This window comes from Echinops telfairi, unplaced genomic scaffold (assembly GCF_000313985.2).
Source record: "Echinops telfairi isolate 266 unplaced genomic scaffold, ASM31398v2 ScPeMD7_15;HRSCAF=58, whole genome shotgun sequence".
In the NCBI taxonomy this organism is placed as follows: domain Eukaryota; kingdom Metazoa; phylum Chordata; class Mammalia; order Afrosoricida; family Tenrecidae; genus Echinops; species Echinops telfairi.
The window spans coordinates 6,872,837-6,885,883 of record NW_022103912.1 but is presented as its reverse complement, the minus strand read 5'-3'; positions in this window follow the sequence as shown (position 1 = coordinate 6,885,883).

Below are 13,047 nucleotides of genomic sequence, written 5' to 3'. Positions count from 1 at the left end.
TACGTAGCGATGCAGACAGAAGCGTGTACAGTATGAGCCAATCAGTGGCAGTAATGACAGAGCATGCGCTGTTATGCAAAAACCGCGATAGAGTGAAGCCGCGGAAGTCGAAGCGCAAAGTGGCGAGGGTTCACATGTATTGCTATTGCTGAAACCTGGGTAGATTCTAATAATATTGGAAGAAAACCCAAATAACTCATGGCCATTGAGGCTATTTCTACTCTGGCCTATAAGGCACAGTAGACCTTCTTCAAACAAGGTCACAGGGCTTTTGGCTAGCAGTCAAATGCTTAACTATTGAACCAGCATGGGAAAATATGGCAGAAGTCCATTATTTTAAATGTCAACTTCCATTTAAATGTAGGTTACTATTTCAAAGTGTAAGCAGCTCTGGTAGCATAGTGGTGATGCATTGGGCTGCTAACCTCACAGTCAGCAGTTGAAAACCACGAGCTGCTCTGTGGCAGAAAGCAGAGACTTTCTACTCCTATAACTAGTTACAGTCTCAGGAACCCACACAGGCAATTCTACCTTGTTCTGTAGTGTCATTAAGAGTCGAAGTCAACTTGGTAACAGTTTGTTGGTTTGGTTTGGTTTTTAAGACTTCAAATCACGGATCACTTTAAAAGACATACAGAATATGTCTGGGGAGGTTTAGCCCATCAATTGCCCATTTTTAAAGTATAGATAGTTCTAGTGTAGGACTTTTGCTTCATGAATGAAATGTGCATTTTTTTAAAAAAATTCATTTTTATGGTTTTCATCACTATGTACTTTAATCACAAATACCACCATTTATGATTGTCCAATCAGGTTTAGGCATCTACTTGCTTGCATACTTCTGAAGACCCTCGAGGTCATAATCAACGTTGGTACAAATTCCCACCACCAATATCCGTGCGACCACTCACCAATGAAAAAGGGGGAATATGTTTGAGAAACTTGGAGCTGTAGTTGCCTAGTGGGTTCTATATTGGGAATCTAGCCACAGGGTCAGTATTTCAAACCCACCAGGGGTCTGAGGGGGAAAAGATAAGGCTTTCTGCCCTTGAAACCTTGAAAACCCAAAGGGCAATTCCCCTTTCAAGTCGAGGGCTGCTATGAGTTGGAATCAACTAGATTGGAGGGAGAGTTTGTTTTTTGAAATGACTGAGCTGGAGTATGACGGATCTAGGAGACTGATTCGAAAGCTGCACCGGCGCACGTCAGCACCCCTGCGTCTCTTTCAGGCATGACACTTTAACCAGCTGGACACTTACTGGGACAGGGCTTGCATGATCATGTGTGTTTAAAGGGAAAATAAAGGGTGCCTTGGTGTCACCATGGTTAACGTGTTTGGCAACCAAAAGGAACAGCCCAGTAGCCATTGCATGGGGGAAAGACATGACAGTTATCTTCCATGAAGATTTACGACCTTGGAAACCATATGGACCAATTCTGCTCTCTCTTATGGGGTGGCTATGTGTTAAAAAGGACTCTAGAGCTGTGAGTAATGTGGTGATGTTGTTGCTGCTAGCTGCTTTCAACTCATGGCCCTCTGGCTCGTAGTGGTTGTTTGCACGAAAGAATGTTTCGTCCTATTCCCTCTTCATGGTTCATAACAGAGCTGGCCATTGGATTTTCCTTGGCTGATGTCCTGAAGTAGATTGCCAAAATTGTCTTTCTAGTCTAAAAGAACTGCTGACACCTGTTCAGCGTTATTAACTACACGTGAATCTCCAACTACAGGTGCTTGGTGGCGACACAGAAGGTACATTGATGAGCCTCAAAGCGGGGTTGCTTGTGTGAATGGAAAGTGAAGGTTATACTATGAGGCCACCACTGTCCCATATTGTTGAAATCATAATACAAATTCTGATCTAGAATATGAGGCCCAGGAAATAGAACAAAACTGTAAGTCAGTTCCAGAATTTGGCTTTAAAAAACAAAAACAAAGACAATGATTAGCAGAGTAATTAAAAGAGAAATAGTTAACATACAGATACTGATTTCACTGGCCCTTGCTCCCCTTCCACACATAGAACCTATGTTCCCTGGTAAATGATAGAATAATTTAAAATAGTATCAGGATGGCAGAAACAATCTAAAGGAACAGTCTTGACCTCACTACAAAAGATGACTTCTCTAAAGAGAATCCAGTGTTGGCTATATTTCTGTTCTTTCTCTGATCCTTTGAACTATCCTTGTCTATGATGAGCCACTTCTCAGTCACTAAGGCTGTTCTGGAAGATTACTTGGCTTCTCAAAAATCCAAACTTTGGGGAGGGAGCTTAAACAAAGGTTTCTTGCTTCAGGCATGAATTTCATCATGCTGGGTTCGCATTTAGAGTCATTCACTCCATCCAGCAATGTCTTGTCCATTTTAAAAAACTGAACGGATATATCAGTTGAGTTCTAGCGGACAAATTTGTAGGTGCTGGTTCATGGACAGCTATTGTCTTCTGCTTCTAGCCCAAAGGTGCCCAACAAACCCATTTGGGAGTTTGCAAATGTTAGTGACCTTAGAATTCACAGAATGTAATGTCCTCCATTTTTACTGAGCTATGTGTTTGCAACATGTATTCTACATACATGAGGAATGAATTTTCAGTGATTTCCCCCCATTTTATTTCCTTTTTTCTAAACATTTTGATTAGCACTTTCTTATGTTAGGTTACAAGCTGACTTGATTTTTGTCCTACATGACAGACACATTGAAAAATTCATATTCAGTTTTTTCATGAAAAATTGAGAATAATGTACAAAGAGGATCCGAGTTCCATGAAGTATAGTGCCATTGAGAGCGTGTTCCCTAATGCAGGTAAAGAAGATTGTCCATATCGATACAACAGTAGTTCTCAACTGGGGTGATTATCCTCATTTCCCTTGGGACATCAGGAAAATTGTGTGTTCATTGTCACAACTGGTACGGTACTACTGGCACCTAGTGGGTAGAAACATGAGATGCTGCTAACCATCCTGCTGATGGACAGACAGACACCAATCTAGGAGGTCCAATTTCTTTGAAGTTGACTGGCTCATGGAGATCCTAAATTTCTGAACAGAACTCCGTTCCACAGGAATTTCACTGTCTGGATGTTCAGAAATAGATTGACAGTCCTTTCTAACGAGGAGCCTCTGGATCAAATAAAAACTCCCGGGGTTCCATTAGCAAATAAAAATGTTAAACTATTCCACGGTAGCTGGCAATAAAGTCTTGGTAGAAAATACAAATTAGTCCTGCTTCCAATCCCTCTTCCACTGATCCACATTTCTCTCTGTGACTCTTCTGGATTAATTATGTTTTCCAGTGATTGGGAAGAAGGACTAGCCCAAAGAATCTGCCATTTGGAAGAAAAATAGGGTTTTTCTAGTACTTCTAGGATTATCTTTATAACTTTAGATAAACCAACTAACCTACTCTCTTTGGGTTTTGTGTGAGTTTTGTTTTCTTAAAAGTTAAAAACCAAAAAGACAGTTTACCTTACCCATCTCAGAGCTTAGAATAAATTAATGGCCCAGGAAAAATGATCAATTAATTTTTGCTTCAATAGTATGTAAAGGCACTTTCAGAATTATGAGCATTATCTAAATGGGGGGATTTAATTGTCTGTTAAATGTATTTCATTATAATTAATTTACCAGTTCTTTATTGGTCAGAAAGTGTTTGTTTGAAAAATTATTTTTAAATGTTTTGTTATGGTTTTATGAAAGTTTACATAATACATTACATCCCTATTATAAATTGTTCAGTGATATTAATTAAATTTTCCATATTGTGTTAGCAATCCCTTTAACTCCCTACTGGTTGTTCTGTTTCCAAAACTCTAGTTTCCCTGCTCTTTATTGTCCCCTTCTTTGTTATAGAGCAGTCATTCATCTTTTGATCTCACATAGATATTTTCTTGTAATGGAGTCATCTATCCCCAAGAAATACCCTTTATTTTGTGTGCCAGCTGTTGTTTCGCTAAAAGGTGGACTTGGGCTAATTTTTATTGAAAGTTTAAAGAGTCTCTCAAGGAAATAGTCTCAGGATGTCCTCCAGTCTAAACTGGCCCAGTTGTCTGTACGTTTTAAGAATTGGAGTTCTGTTTCATGGTTTTTACCCTCCAATCAGGGTCTGTCTATGGTGGCCCTGATCAAAACATTTCGTATTGTATCCAGGCTGCCTAGAACTATCTAGTTATTTTGGCTAGGGCAGGTGGATCGTGTAGGCTATTAGACCGGTATAAACAAGGAGTACCTTACATGGTTGTTCACAAGCTTTTAAGACCCAAGACACTACACACTTTACTAGGATGTAGTACATGAACTTGTGAAATACATTATGTCAACGAACTGAGTGTCCCATAAGATGAAAGTCTTAAGCCTTACAATCTAAAAAATATGAATCTCTCAAGGGGTTTGGTTATATCTGAGAAGTGTCTATAATTGTGCCCTCTATTAATATGCCTGAACACACCTATCTGTACTTTCAGATAGGTATAGATGCTTCTCTCTATCTGTGCACACATTTGCAGACACCTAGACCTATGTGTACACCTATATGCCTACACACATACATATGAAACCATATCCTTGTTTTTCTGCCATTGTTGCCAAATTATGTATGTCAGATTATTTAGTGCAAACATCCCTTTCTATTGAGCATTCCTTAATGGTATCATGTACTTTGGTCAAACTATGCTCACCACACCCACGTTTGGTGGTCCTTTACGTGCTTCAAAAAACCATGACAAGCTTCCTTGATATACCGTTTAATCCCCCTCCTCTCATCCTCCTCATTAAACACTAATAAATGTCAACCACCTTTAGATGCCTCTATTTCTGCCTTCTCATTAAAATGAGATCACACAATATTTGTTCTTAAGTGCTTGAATTATTTCGCTTAGCAATATATCTCTAGATCCACCTATATTATATATTATGCTTCACAGGCACATCATGGTTCTTTCTGGGTTTGTAGTATCATTTGAATGCATATCCCACTTTTGCTTTATCTCGTTATCCATTCATGGACACATAGGTTGTTTTCATTTCTTTGGTATTGTGAAAAGTGCAACAATAAGCCTAAGTTTGTAGAAGTGTGGTTTTCTTTTTTATTAATAACACCTACAACATTTTGAAAACTAGTCTCAAAATGATTACAAAATTTTTATACACTCATGTCCCCTCTGGTTAATTAATTTACTTGAGTAATTTCTGAGTTTTACTTTTGGCAATTTCCTTAAGAAATTTCATGTATTTAAAATTTACTTTTATTTACTGACTCTATTAATCCTGTCTCATTTGACTCTTATTTGAAACAGGATGTAACTATATATTGACTTGGGCAACTATGTATCTTCTCTCCATCCCCATTTAAAGTTTATTATTTATATCAGTATTTCAAAATTGCCAAAGTTTACACATTTTACAAATAAGATTATATCTTCTGATTATACTGTGGTTCGATTCCAAAAGTGTATAAACAATAAACACAATATTTACAGTTTGGGGCTTCTCTAACTATTTAAAATTATGTAAACATTTAACCCAAATATTCAAATTAAAAATACAAGCATTCATAGCTGGTGACATGTCCCAGTAGAAAGGTGCATCCTAGGATTTTCAAGGCCATGACTTAGGAAAGCAGATCCAAGGTTGTCTTCCAAGGTATCTTTGAGTGGATCCCAATTACCCACTTTTTGTCTGGTTGTTGAATGCTTAGTCATTTGTACCACCAAGCCCAGAATGTTTTCTTGCTCTCTCCTATACTAACCACAATGTTCCATTTTTGTCAATATTTAATGAGGCATAGTTGTATTTATGTTGGAGAAATTTTTGTTCTTTTCTTTCCATAACCATCCTAGCTTTTACTTTCCACCTCCAATCCCACTCCCTGACCCAAAGAAGGTGCTTCTAATGTGATAAATCAGCAGTCACGCAACAGTTAAGTCACGCTCATTAGTGTGTACGACGAGTGTGCATTAAACCATACAAAGACATACATCTCCATGCCTTTGCTAAAGCTATGGAGGGCTAAGTTTCCAGAAATGGCTATCTCATGACTCGTTTTAGCTCTACTTTCATCATCTTCTGTCACTGATATTTAAAGGAAGAGTAAGAAGTGCTTGAGATGAAGAATTTGGGGCAACATAAGGGTCTATGTAGGTGTGTTAGTCCGGGTTGACTAGATATACAAATTCAGAGACATTAATATATATGTAAGAGAGATAAATTTATATTAAAGAACAATTGTATGTTGATAAAACATCCCAGCGCACTCCAGATCAAGTCCTTAAATCCGTTATTAGCTTATATGTCCAATATTAGTCCTTAAGTTCCTCTCAGACTCATGCAGCACATGCAATGATGCTGAATTCAGGAAGATCACAGATCGCTGGATGGAAAGTCTTGTGGATCCAGTGGAGGTAGAAGCATCCTCATGTGGCTCTTTTAACTCCAGGGTTCTGGATGCTTGCCAACAGACATGTGTAGCAGAGAAAGAGAGAGAGGCCCGCCTCTTCTGGTGGCAGGACCAAGAGAGAGAATCCTCAAGAGAACGCCATGCCTACAAGGAGGCATCATCAGGCTGAGACCTGATTGACAAGCTAGACTCCACTCCTTCACTCTGTTTATCAAGTTGACAAGAGCTTATGTAACTACCACAGGCCTTAATTCCTAATATGTCTACATCAATCCATTTTAAATGATATTTTAAAGATTATAACCCATTGATCAATTCTCGCCCCAAGCATTACATTCTTGATCTAGCACCATCAGAACTCATTTCTCACTCCCAATGTCTCAATGCTTTCATTAGGAGAAGATAAAAGCACATTTCAATACAAGTAAGAGTTGTTTCTATGCTGACAACCTTAACTAGAGTTTTTAAGGCACAGAGTAGAACTACTCCAGTGGGTCTTATTGGCTGTCACCTTAACAGAAGCAGATTGCCAGGGTGTTTCTCTTACAACATTACTGGATGGGTTTGACCTGCCAACCTTTAGCCTAGCAGTCAAATACAAACTGTTTTCACCATCTAGAGGCAAAAACAAACAAACAAACACAAAAATAATCTAAGTTTACACTGGAGACACAGTGCAGGAATTGTGCCCAATCTGACCCCATCACACTGGGATGAAACACTAAAGGCATGCATCAGAGAAGCAAGGGAAGGAAACAATGCAGTCCCCAGAGATTACCAAAAATAGACTTTGGGGACGGAATGCGGCTCCCCATCAGACTCAGCTGGAAAAACTCCTAAAGGTAAAAAACAGACCTGGAACTATGTATAGGCTTCTCCTTCTTTGTCATTGGCTCTCTTTCTGTTGTTATTTTGTTTTTGTCTGCGTGTTTGGTCTTCCTTTGTTGTCTTGTTTGACTTTGTCTTGTTTTTGTGCTTATTATTGTCTCTGCATGTCTGTTTAGATAAGATAGGTGGGATAAACAATTTGGAGGAGAAAACAACCGAACCAATGGTTTGGGGCGGCGGGGAGGACACACAAGAGGGGGAGGTGGGAGAATGAAGGGGTCGTCAACCAATCCAGGGACAAGGGAACAACAAGTGAACTAAAATTGATGGAGAGAAGGGTGTAGGATGCCTGGTGGGACTTAATCAAGGGCAATGTAACTGCAAGGAATTACTGAAACCCAAATGAAGGCCAAACATGATAGTGGGGCAAGATGACATTAAAAGGAAATAGAGGAAAGAACTAGGAGGCAAAGGACACATATAGTGGTCTAAATACAGGCATATACATATGTAAATATACTTATATATAATGATAGGTATGTATGTTAAGTATTAAGGTAGCAGATGGACATTGGGCCTCAACTCATGTACTATCTAAATGGAAGAACACCTTTTTTCTAATAATCCGGCATTCTATGATGCTCACCTTCCTGACATGATTACTGAAGACAAAATGGGTGCATGAGCAAATGTGGTGAAGAAAGCTGATGGTACATGGCTATCAAAAGATATAGTACCTGGGGTCTTAAAGGCTTGAAGGCAAACAAGTGGCCATCTCTCTGTGAAGCAACAAAGCCCACATGGAGGAAGCACACCAGCCTGTGTGATCATGAGATATTAATAGGATCAGGTATTAGGCATCAAAGACCCAGAACAAAAAATCATATCAATGTGAATGGGGGTGGTGATGTGCAGATTGGAGACCCAAAGCCCATCTGTAGACAAGTAGATATTCCCTTGCAGAAGGGTCACAAGGAAGAGATGAGGCGGTCAGGCTGCAGTATAGCACTGATGAAGCATACAATTTTCCTCTAGTTCTTTAATGCTTCCTCCACCCCACTATCATGAACCCCCTTCGACCTTACATATCTGGCTAGACCAGAGCATGTACACTGGTACAGATAAGAGCTCAAAACACAGGGAATCCAAGACAGAAAAACCCCTCAGGACCAATAATGAGAGTAGTGATACCAGGAGCGGAAGGGGAAGGATGGGGGAGAAAGGGGGAAATCAACCAGTGATTGACATATAGCCCTCCTCCCAGGGGGACAGACAACAGAAAATGGGCAAAGGAAAACAAGAGTTGGTGTAACATATGAAAATAATAACAATTTAAAATTTATCAAGGGACCACGAGGGTGGGAGTGGGAGAAAGGAGGGGGGATAAAGGAGCTGACACCAAGGGCTCAATCAAAAATAAATGTCTAGAAAATAATGATGGCAACATATGTTCAAATGTGCTTGACACAATTGATGTATGGATTGTTTACAAGAATTGTAAGAGCCCTCAATAAAATGTTTCAAAAAAGAAGATACCGTTGCTTGGGTCAGACACACTTTAGCCCTTGAAGTAACATATTTGCTTTTCAAAATCACATGCAAATAAAATTTTGCTGAAGTCATTCAAAAACTGTTGCAACCCAAGATTGACAAGGAACTGCCAGAAATTCAATTTGGATTCAGAAGAGAATGTAGAAAAAGATATATGATTGCTGATATAAACATCTGATCTTGGTTTAAAAACCAGGAATATCAGAGCATATTTATTTGTGGCTCATTGATAAGGCAAACATAGTAGACTCTGTGGATCATAACCAATTTAGGATCACATTGAGAAGTATAGGAATTCCAGAGCACTTAACTGTGTTCATGTAGTACCTGTACATGGACCAAGAGGCAGTCGTTCTAACAGAATGTACACTGCATGGTTTAACATCAGGAGATGTATCGGAGTTGTATCTTCTCATCACCTTTATTCAATCCATATGCTGTGCTAATAATCTGAGAAGCTGGACTATATACGAAAAGAATGCAGCAGCAAGATTGGAGGAATGATTATTAACAACCTTCAATATGCAGATGACACAACCCTGCTTGCTAAAAATGAGGAGAGTTTTCAGAACTTGTTGAGAAAATCAGAGATTGTAGCCTTCCATGTGGATTACAAATTAATGTAAAAAAATCAAAATCTTCACAAGACTAACATCCTGATAAGTGGATAAAAGATTGAAGTCAAGGATTTGGTCTTGCTTGGGAAGCAGCTCATGGAAGTAGCAGTCAAGAGATCAAATGATGCAATGAACTGGGTAAATCTGCTGCACAAGAACTTTTTTAAGTGTTGAAAAGCAAGGATGTGGTGTAGAACTGGGCAATATTTTTGTTCTGTCACAAATGCAAGAGGATAGTCATAGTCTATCCTCTGGCAATTAAAAACAACAGCAGCCACAGTGAATTAGTATCAAATTACTTTGGACACATCTCTCGCTTGAATTTTATGTGATTACTAGTTTATGTCTACCTTGACATTTAAAAGTGTAGCTCATGCATAAGACAAGTCAAGACAAGATAAAGAATTGTCTTTATCATCAAGTTGATTCTGACTCATAGTGACCCTATAAAGCAGAATAAAACTACTGCTGAGAGCAGTGGTTCTCAACCTTCCCTTTAAAACAGTTCCTCATGTTGTGGTGACCCCCTACCATAAAATTATTTTCGTTGCTACTTCATCACTGTCATTTTGCTACTGTTATGAATCCTAATATAATATCTGATAAGCAGGATGTATTGTCATTGTTACCAATTAAGATAGTTAAGGTTTATTGTGTCAACCTGGCCGATAAACACATGTGGGCTTAATTGAAGGGCAGAGAGATAAATGGCTCGGTGAGCCTCACCTTTCTGGTTCTCTGGTCTCTTGTTCTCTGATGGTTGGCCCATTGGCCGGCTGCCTCAGCTGGCAAGGCTCACATCCTGTGAGACATCCCTGAGGAGAAGCCACATGGACCTACCCCGATGCAGCCCTGGGTGCTGGAGCAGCCGCGTGGAGACCCCTGCTAGTGCTGAGATGCCTACCCCGCCACTGGATTCAAAGATTTTCTACCCACTGGCCTGCTATCCTCCTGCATTTGGTGTCATTGTGTGTGTTTTGTGAGTTTGAGGAGGACTTTGTAGATCGGTGTCAGAAATATGGGCTAAGTCGGACTTATGGGCTTGGACTGGACTGTCCATAGGACAGGGCTTAACTGCCCTTGTCGGTTTCCCAGAATGTAACTCTACAAGAATAGAAAGTCTCATCTTTCTACCACTGAGCAGCGGGTGGTTTCAAACTGCTGATCTTGCCATTAACATCCCAATGTGTACCCACTATGGCATCAGGGCCCTTCGATAAATGAGGGAAATCGACTTGCTGGCAGTGAGTTTGGTTTTTTGAGAGAGCTTACATAATACATAGCATACCAAACATTCTATTGTCTGGGAAGTGTTGGCCTCATCAATGTACCATTTTGTGGATATAAGAACAATATATTGGCAAGTTTGCCTATGTTTGGGTTGTGGGTGTGTGCTGTGTATATATTTTGCAAGATTGTTATAGGAAACAGTTTTTCCCCCGAATGTTGCCAAGAACGCATGCTGTCCATTATCATCATTAATACGCATATTAAGCAATACATCTCAGACTCTGGAAAAAGTGTAAATGACCAAATGTCAGAAAGGTATAAAAGACCCGCGTGGTCTTCAATCTGTTGCTGGTGAATTGCTTGCATCAAAATTACATTTACAGTCGTGTTGAATTGCTGGGGACAAATGAGAAAAGCATTTAGGCCATCTATTCTCAGGAGACCCATTTGAATCATCAAAGCTTAATGTCATTTCTCTGTATCTCTTTCAACCCTGCACTCCACATAGCAATTTGCTTAAATGGTGGATGCACATGCCAAATCTAATTATCCCTTATCTCACAAAGCCATTAATCATTGCTATCCATTATTCATTGACTACCAATGGCTGCTCCAATCTTCAGTACATGAAACCTCAATATGAATTAGCACCTTTTGTTGATAAGTGGCATTTATCCTTGAAATGGGATGCATGGCATTTCTATATTAGATGAATATTCTTGGCATGAAAACTGGTTGTATGTTTCATGTCATTCTTTTTATAATCTCTAAATACTAATAAAATAAAAACTGTGTCCAAGAAAAAATTATAAAACTGCTGCCTATTATCTATTATAATGTTAATTAATGCTGTGGCATGATAATGGTGTACAGCCTATGCTATATCTAAGGATCTCAGAGCATTGTGAAAAGAAACTTTAAATGATCGAAAACTACAAAAGTGAAGTGAGGTGTGGAAACATTAGCCTAGCTAAGCGATAAAAATAATGTGAGACTGGTCGTATTTTTCTAGCCATTTAGTCTCCTCAACTACTGCATTCCACACAAACTCATATTGCCTCATATGCATATTGACCTTGTATTTTCCTTCAAAAGGTTTGAGTGGTAGTGAAACATACATAAAAAATGATGATTTTGTTAGTTTGGGTAGAGTAGAGAAGCAAATTCATAGACACTGATATGTGTATAAAAATAACTTTATATAAAAGAGCAATTGTGTATTGAGAAAACACCCCAGCCAGGTCCAGATCCAGTCCATAAGTCCGATGTTAGCCCATATGACCAATTCCAGTCTATAGATTCCTTTTCAGACTCACACAACCCATGCAATGGAAGATCACAGGGCAGTGGGTGGAAAGTCATGTGGCTCCATTGTCAGTGGAAGCATCTCAGCGCTGGCGTGGATCTCCACATGGCTCCTCCAGCTCCAGGGCTCTGGTTCCATCAGTGTAGCTCCATGTATCTTGTCAATAGGAACATGAAGCAGTGAGAGTGTGTAACTGGCTTCCAGGAAGCTAGGTATCTCTTTAGCACCTCCAAATGACGTCATCAAGCTGCAACCTGATTGACAGGCTAGACTCCACCCCTTCCACAAGATGACAGATTATGTAGCTGCCACAATGATCAACTTCAAAACTCATTTTCCCAACGTCACTTAGAATGTCTATGGCATGGAAAATAATGAAAGTCACAGCTCCTAACTGCTAACCCATGGTTGTCACATTATGGATAAGGGATGGACCCAAAATGTGCTCAGCATCTCCAGTGTGACCACTTACTACTTTAGTGCCATTGGATGCCATTTTCCAAAGTCTATAGAAAAGGATAATTATCTATCTATATCTATACTACATCTATAAGATATCTGTAACTCCATTAAGTGATGGAGAAATTGAGGTTCCTCTCATTAAATATCGTGTGTAAGCTTCTTTGGTAACAAATGGGTCAGCTAGGACTGGACTCCTTGTCTGGCCCATTCAATCTGTAACATGCATAAACAAACACTCCCCTGTTTGCTAGTTGTATAGCATGCTGATCACATGAAAGGAGCACTCTCTTTCCAAAGAAACGAATGAGAGTGTCAAAACCAATTACCTCACTTAAATATAAGAAAAAGTAGGTACAGGGAAGGTTACTAACTTTGCACATTTACAATTTTAAGAGTTGAGTTAAAACACAGATTTTCTAACTGCTATTCTTATTGGACTGTTTCCTTCAACTTCAGATTTTCCTGTTGGGCTGAACCTCCTCCTCCTCCTCCTCCTCCTCCTCTTTCTTCTTCTTCTTCTTATCATTTTATTAGGGGCTCATACAACTCTTATCACAATCCATACATACATCAACTGTGTAAAGCACATCTGTACATTCATTGCCCTCATCATTCTCAAAACATTTCCTCTCCACTTAAGCCCCCGGCATTAGGTCCTCATTTTT